Source organism: Herpailurus yagouaroundi, unplaced genomic scaffold, assembly GCF_014898765.1.
Source record: "Herpailurus yagouaroundi ecotype Mexico unplaced genomic scaffold, PumYag 210, whole genome shotgun sequence".
In the NCBI taxonomy this organism is placed as follows: Eukaryota; Metazoa; Chordata; class Mammalia; order Carnivora; family Felidae; genus Herpailurus; species Herpailurus yagouaroundi.
Window position 1 is genome coordinate 24,835,939 of NW_024412441.1, and position 7,206 is coordinate 24,843,144.

Consider the following 7,206-nt stretch of genomic DNA (forward strand, 5'->3'; position numbering starts at 1 on the left):
GGCCCGCCGCTCCTGGGCTGGCCCGGCCCCGCCGCTGCCGCCGCTTCCCGTCACGTGGGGCGGCCGCCCGGCGCCGGCAGAGGGCGGGAGCGCGGCAGTCCCCGCGCCTTCCAGCCCGGTCTGCGGCCCCCCGCCGCCCATCCGCCCCCGGGCCTGGAGCTACCCGGCTCGGCGCGCGACGCCCACGTGGGACCGCCCCCCTGGGCCTCAGTTTCTTCCAACCTGCCGGGATCACAACGGCTCCTGCCTCGGGGCGGTGCGCAGGGTCAGAGGAGTTAATTCGTGTAAAGCGCTTAGAACACTGCCTGGCACAGAGCGGGTGCTCCACAAATGCTGGCCCGGGACTGTTGTTAATGTATTTTCTCCTCCCCCATCGGCACGCAGAGCTTCAGGAAAACCCAGGCCTTGCCTGATTTGCTCACCGCTCAATGTCGGACACCGACACGGCGCTGGGCGGACTGTAGGCTCTCGGGAAATCCTGCTGAATGAATGAATGAATGAAGCAATCAATCAAGGAGTCCTAGGAAAGGCCTGACCACGGTATCATCTGACAAAGTTGGGCTTGAGTTGACTGGCTGGTGGTGTTCCCTGTGGGGCTGAAATGTCCCGTTGGGCCTGCGCTGCCCACCCCGAGCCCACAGCTAATACAGGGCCCCTGGGGCCGAAAAGGAATCCCTAGAGAGAGCAGTATATTTGCATGAGGTATTTATTTTAAAAGGGAGTCCTGGGTCTATTTTACCCAATCTTTCTAGCAAAGTCCATCAGCTCTTCCAGCCACAATGAAGTATCCTGGGGTACCATGAATCCATGAACCTCTCTTTTTAACACATACAATCCAATTTTAAGATGAATAAGGAAGCTCCCTCCAGATTTGTCAGCGTTCAATTATTAGCATATAAAAGGCACATTTTCTCAGTGATTTTCTCTGACTTTAGAACCCACCAGTGACCTGTGGCCTCAGCTTTCTTCTGGCCTCCCAGGGATTGTAAAACAAAGATGTTATCCTGAACCGGGAGGCAAATACTGGATTCTTCTTTTTCAAAGGGGAACAAATGACCCCGCAATAAAGGTAAATGAAGGAAATAAAGAAGCAATGTTCTGCGACCTGTCCTTCACCTTTCCCTTGTGAGTTCATGGCCACACACATGCCCCAACCCCAAACAGTGCTTGTTCTGCTCAGTGGTACCCATGTCCAGATGGGGAACGGGTTCCCCAGAAGTGTAGAGCTGTGGCCAGCAAGTGCACTTCAAGGGCAAGCGGCAGTGAAGGGACGGATTCAAGTCTAAGGAGGCCGGCAGCCAGGGTAACCCAGGAGCAGGAAGGCATCAGAGCAAATGCAGCCCAGTCTCATTTTGCCCAGGCCCATGAAGAAAATGTGAGTGGTCGTCAGCTAATCACTGACCCAGCTGGGCCTAGAATTTGTGCTTCTCCATTTTAATCTACCATCGTACAGAGAGCTGCACAAAACTAGCTGCAGAGGTGCTATCTCCTGACTGCCAGATACTGGCCTAACAGCAATGACCTCATTTAAGCCTTGCCATATCCTTATAAAGTGGGCACTGTTAATTTCTCCATTTTAATTTTTTTTTAACGTTTATTTATTTTTGAGACAGAGAGAGACAGAGCATGAACGGGGGAGGGGCAGAGAGAGAGGGAGACACAGAATCGGAAGCAGGCTCCAGGCTCTGAGCCATCAGCCCAGAGCCCGACGTGGGGCTCGAACTCATGGACCGTGAGATCGTGACCTGGCTGAAGTCGGACGCTTAACCGACTGAGCCACCCAGGTGCTCCAAATTTCTCCATTTTATAGATGAGTTGCCTGAGGCGAAGAAAACGGAATGATTTGTCCCAAATTCCATGGAAGTAAGAGTAGAGCGGGCATAAGAACCCAAAATTCAACAACATAGTGAACGTTCGTATATATAAAATTAAATTCTATTGATTGAGCAGTTTATGGAACCCCTATGTTCTGCCTCGATGTAGAAGTGAAAACGTGTATTAACAAAAAAGAGGGGGAAAGGGCAATTCCGAAATAATCATTTCCTTTATGAAAGGTTTACCATAGGATTCTTAAAATGGCAAGCTCCACATGCGCACATTATTCCGTCTAATAACATTTGCTCTGGAACTTTCTGAAAAGTCCGTTTCACATATGACAGATACCTGGATATAAATAGCTGTTTCATAAGTGTGCAAGTATCTGCATCAGACTAATTCTAAGTTCCTCATGTTGTTTTGATTGGTTACACTGAAGAAGAAATATCAAAGTTGTAAGTTTTGCAAAGGAATTATTAACCTCATTTATTAATATTTAGTAAATATCCCTAGGGCCCATACCAAACACGTTAGGCGTATTTCATAGAATATACAAAAGATGAAATCTAACAGATTAATGACAATTAAGAGTTGAATAGATACAACTGACTCCTTTCATAGTTCCCAGCTACTCCCCAAATTTAATATCCCACTCAACCAATTTTGAAAATTCCTGGTGCTCGGGGCTGGGTTCAAGACCCGCCTTAGGCTCTGTGCTGACCGCTCAGAGCCTGGAGCCTGCTTCGGATTCTGTGTCTCCCTCCATCTCTGCCCCTCCCCCGCTCATTCTCTCTCTCTCTCTCTCTCTCTCTCTCTCTCTCTCTCAAAAATAAACATTAAAAAAAGTTTTTTTAATTCCTGATGCTCAATATTAACAAATTACGTTATTTTTAAAAGAGGCTCTTACTGCAAAGATTCTGTTGCTCTCATTTATAAGCAGACTTGCTGCGTACACCTCTCGAATGTTTGGGTATCATTTTAGAAGATGAAGTTAAGCAAAGAAAGGTTACAATAATGATTTTTGTTTTTATTTTAGCAGACAGAGCTCACTACACTATGTATCAGCTCATTTAAGGATACGTGCACATACATTCATATACCTATAATCTAGATTCAGTACAACAAACTTTTTGAACTATTATTCAAGTCAGCTATTTCTTGAGCAACTCCTATGTGCCAGGTACTATGGTAGAAGCTGCAGGGGATCCTGGAATGAAAAAGGCACAGCCCCCACCCTCAAGCAGCTTAATTTAGTGAGATGGTTTATAAAGTATGGTCGATACTCAACGGTACCCACATCATCTCCAAACCTGCAAGTGCAAATTCTTGGGTCCCTACTCCAAAATTCCTAAATCAGAAACTGCAGGACAGGGCCCAGCAAACTGTTTTTCATAAGCTCTCCAGGTCACTCTAATACTCTCTCAATTTTGAGAAACCCTGAGTTAGTAGAACATGTGGAAGAAATACCCACCTAAACAGCCCCTAATGCAAAAAATAATGTGTTCTAGAAGTTGGGTGACAGGAGAGAACCCAAAAATGAAACACTGTTTCAAGGAGCTCATGAAGGGGTGACCTATGAGATGAGTAGTTTAAGTATGCAAACGCATCTTAATTATGATCTGATCGTAAAAGGAGTAAGAAGTGACAATAAAACTATAGTCATTATTATTGTGGTACTGAAGGTAGTTATTTGAAATTCAAAGCAAAACTGGGGTTTTAAATACCTACAAAAACACAGGTCAAAATGTGAAGTATTCTTTAAATTGTTACATTCACTTTGAAGCTCCTTAATTTTATTTGTGCTCAAATATATTTTTGACAACTAAAATATTTGGAACATAAGTATCTTATTTCTTTTTTAAGGTTTTATTTATTTTTGAGACAGTGCAAGCGTGGGAGGGACAGAGAGACAGGGACAAAGGATCTGAAGCAGGCTCTGTGCTGACAGCAGGGAGTCCGATGTGGAGCTTGAACTCACAAACCAGGAGATCATGACCTGGGCTGAAGTTGGACGCTCAACCAACTGAGCCACCCAGGTGTCCCTGGAACCTAAGTATCTTAAATATTACACTACCAACAAGAAGAATCAACACCCAAAGTTTTCAGTCCATATTTTGTTCATGACCCATTCATTCAACATTTACTGAGTACCTACTAAGTGCAGGCATCGTGTGTGCTAATGACCAGGTAAGAGATTCAAAGGAAATGTATGGACCTTGTCCCAGAAGAACTCATAACCCAGTGAGGTGATGATGCCAGGCAGGGAAGTGTTTGTTGATTTCCCTCAGTTTGTTCTTGTCAACTATAGGCACCAAGTAAAAATGTTAAAGAATAAAGCGCTATGATCTTTGAGTAATGGGAAAATTCTTATATTACTGAACTTAAAAACTAGTGGCTACTAGTTCACACTCACAGGTAACAGCATAGCAGGAATGAACTTCAGTCTACAAACTCAAATAGGTAACAAACAGAAGGTTTTCTGTAACTGAGCTTTCTTTCTTTTTCAAGCCCTCACTCAGCTGCAGTGACAATAATCTTATCAACTGAGGCCCTCTCCCTTTCCCAGGGCTGTGTTAATCAGGTTGGGGAATTTCTGAAGTGCCAACAGGGGAAGCAAGAGATGTCAGGTCCTAGCATCACGGGGACTTGGAGATGTTCTTTGTCCACTGGGATATTTGGTTTTCAGTTTTATGGCTTCCGTATTGACAGGCCTGGCTTGAGGGTCAGGGAATGTCTGGGTTTTCTTGTTCTGGGATGAGGCAGAAATCTCTGTGAGGTGGCTCTTCAGCCTGGACATATTGAAAACATCACATCAGAACTTGTCAGAAATGCTAATTCTCCCCTACCCCGACTTCCTACATCAGAGACTCAGATTAAAGCACAGTCACCTGACCACAAATTCTCCGAGGCTCCACTCTCCCAGGCTCTGCCCAGGATGGAGTGTGGCAGGCTTTACCGAATAGTCTCTCCTTTCTTTGGGGACTGTTAGAATCTCATTCTACTTCCTCCACTCTGAATCTTGATGGTTTTATTTCTGCCCCAGGGGACACTCCCTCTAGAGATTTTTGATTCCGAGGCAACTGGAATTATCTTAACAGATTATTTTTAAAGCAGAGAAGTTAGGGAAAGCAGGGAAATTAGGAAAAACAGAGAGGGAGAGAAAAGAACAGATCTTACCTCCTGCAAAACACTTTTGCTGATTAAAAGCTTGAGGCTTTGGGTTAGGTGATTGGTTCAGCAAACCACAGGGAGAAAGAGCCCAGCAAGAACCTATAATCACATTTTCAGACTCTTAAACTCAATTTTTTCCCCACCTACACCACCATCATGCCACATGCCTCCTTCGCTGACAGTCAATAGGCTACAACAAATCTCCAGGTAGTGGCTACAGAGGAGGCACTTTACAGACTCTAGCTCCAATCTCAGCACAATGTGGGGTGGCCTTACAATTTCCATTTTACAGGTGAGGACACTGCAGCGGAAAGACACGGAATATCTGTCCTAGGTGAGTGCTGAAGCCAGGCTAGAACCCAAGTCTGAGCCACTCCAAAGCCTTCCCTTTGTCCAATTTGCTAGACTGCCTCATAATTATGGTCGAATACTTTCTAAAAACCAGCTACCAGTTAATGAGTACCCTGCTCTGTGCCAAGTGTGTTATATAATCTGTACTCCTTTTGATAATTCTTCACAGATGTTAGCACAGCATTTGTTTCTGATAAGACTGAGGCTGAGAGACTTGAGTAACTCACCCAACGTCTCGTTTTGCAGCAGAACAAAATCTGAACTAAGTTCTAGTTTTCAAGGCCAGGTTCCTTCCAAGACAACTGCTTTTGCCATTAAAACAATGTGCTTTCCGGTGAAGGAAATGGGGATACCAGTCACACTAATTTCACTATTGTTAGGGAACCGTAGGGGTGCCTGGGTGGCTTAGTCGGTTGAGCCTCCGACTTTGGCTTAGGTCATGATCTCACAGTTCGTGGGTTCGAGCCCCGTGTCGGGCTCTGTGCTGACAGCCCAGAGCCTGGAGCCTGCTTTGGATTCTGTGTCTCCCTCTCTCTCAGCCCGTCCCCTGCTCACGCACTCTCTCTCTGTCTCTAAAAATAGTTTTTACAAAATATTTAAAAAAAAGGAAATGTATTCAGATTTTGGTTATAAAATACCATGATCCTAATACCATGAAGTTAATGCACTTAACTCCAAGTTAGAACATCCAAATGCCTGCCTCAACTCGGGTCTAAACTCTGTTCCATTTTGGGCAAGTCATCTTAAATGTCTTTCATTTAGATCAGCTTCCTCATCACTAATATGAAAGACTGGGCTAACGTTTAAGTTTCTGCCCAGCTCTGAAATTCAGTTTCTAGACGGAAGTATCATATACATAAATGATTAAGAAAAATTGCAAAACATCTTTCAGCTTTACCTTATCTTTTTAAGCTGGCACCTCATTTACTTCCCAACTTTTTCAAGGTTTATCTTTTAACATCCTCAGATTTGGTCACATTTTTCACTGCAATAATTTCCAATAAAATGATACATCATAGAGTATTTAGAATAAGCATTTACAACATGCCTGCAAGTTTAAGTGTTAGATGTGCCTAATGTTTTGGAACATGTATCTCTTCCACAAAAGATGAAAGAAGTAGAAAAGATGTCTTGAATTATCAAGGTTTAGATCATATTTGAACCTGCAACAATTTAAACTAAAACTGTTCCTTCATTGTAGTTGTAAGTACAGAGAAAATGTACTTGTCATTTGTGCAGAGCAAATGTATAATAATATACATATGTGTAGAGAAACTAGTGCAGAGAAAATGTACTTGTCAGTGTTGCTACTTCCTCATTCTCTGATCTTGAGCAAATTACCCTGTTTCCTCACCTGGAAAATAAGCATTCTAATAACATACACCTCATCGTGGTGTTCTGAGGAGCAAGATTATCCATGTAAAATCCAGTACCTGGCACATCGTAAATGTCTAACAAATGTTTAGCTGTTGTCTGTCACCTGCGGTTTCGTTATTTTCATATGCGAGGTCAGCTCGGAGTATTATTATTTCGGGGAATACTTGAGCGCCTACTATGTGGGAGGCCATGGGGTTACAAGGAATTAAAGTCTCTGGCCTTACATCATATTGGAAGAGGATTAGGGGACAAAGAGGTCAAAAAGAGAAACTAAGACAATTTCAGAGGCGACCAGAGCTATAATTTGGGTAACGGACGTCAGGCTGCCTCGCCTCTTTCCCGCGATACTGCCCTTGGAATCCCTTTGGCCTCTGCCATTGGACGTCACAAGAAGCGCGACCAATCGTGACCCTCTCTGGGAACTTGGTTTTCCCCTCTCTTCTTGCAAGGCGTCAAACGCCAGTCGTCTCCTCTGCGGACGTCCCTTTCGCT

The 7,206-nt window shown here is 44.2% G+C and overlaps 1 protein-coding gene and 1 long non-coding RNA gene across 4 annotated transcripts in view; both read right to left on the reverse strand.

The window, feature by feature from the left end:
* TGFBRAP1 (transforming growth factor beta receptor associated protein 1) overlaps nt 1–247 on the reverse strand; it is a 62,337-nt gene extending 62,090 nt beyond the window's left edge. The window contains exon 1 of the mRNA XM_040454125.1: nt 223–247. The gene's annotated coding sequence lies outside the window, so the exon portion shown is untranslated. The remainder of the gene's footprint in view (nt 1–222) is intronic.
* Nucleotides 248–4,162: 3,915 nt separating this feature from the next.
* Nucleotides 4,163–7,190, reverse strand: LOC121016464 (uncharacterized). Of its 3 annotated transcripts, none has more exons than XR_005784297.1 (3): nt 6,771–7,190; nt 4,993–5,085; nt 4,163–4,604 (listed from the first exon to the last, which is right to left on the reverse strand). It is a non-coding gene; the product is annotated as an uncharacterized LOC121016464 (long non-coding RNA). The 3 variants fall into 3 exon arrangements; XR_005784296.1 differs by having other exon boundaries at nt 6,692–7,190; XR_005784298.1 differs by having other exon boundaries at nt 6,939–7,136.
* Between the last annotated feature and the right edge of the window lie 16 nt (nt 7,191–7,206).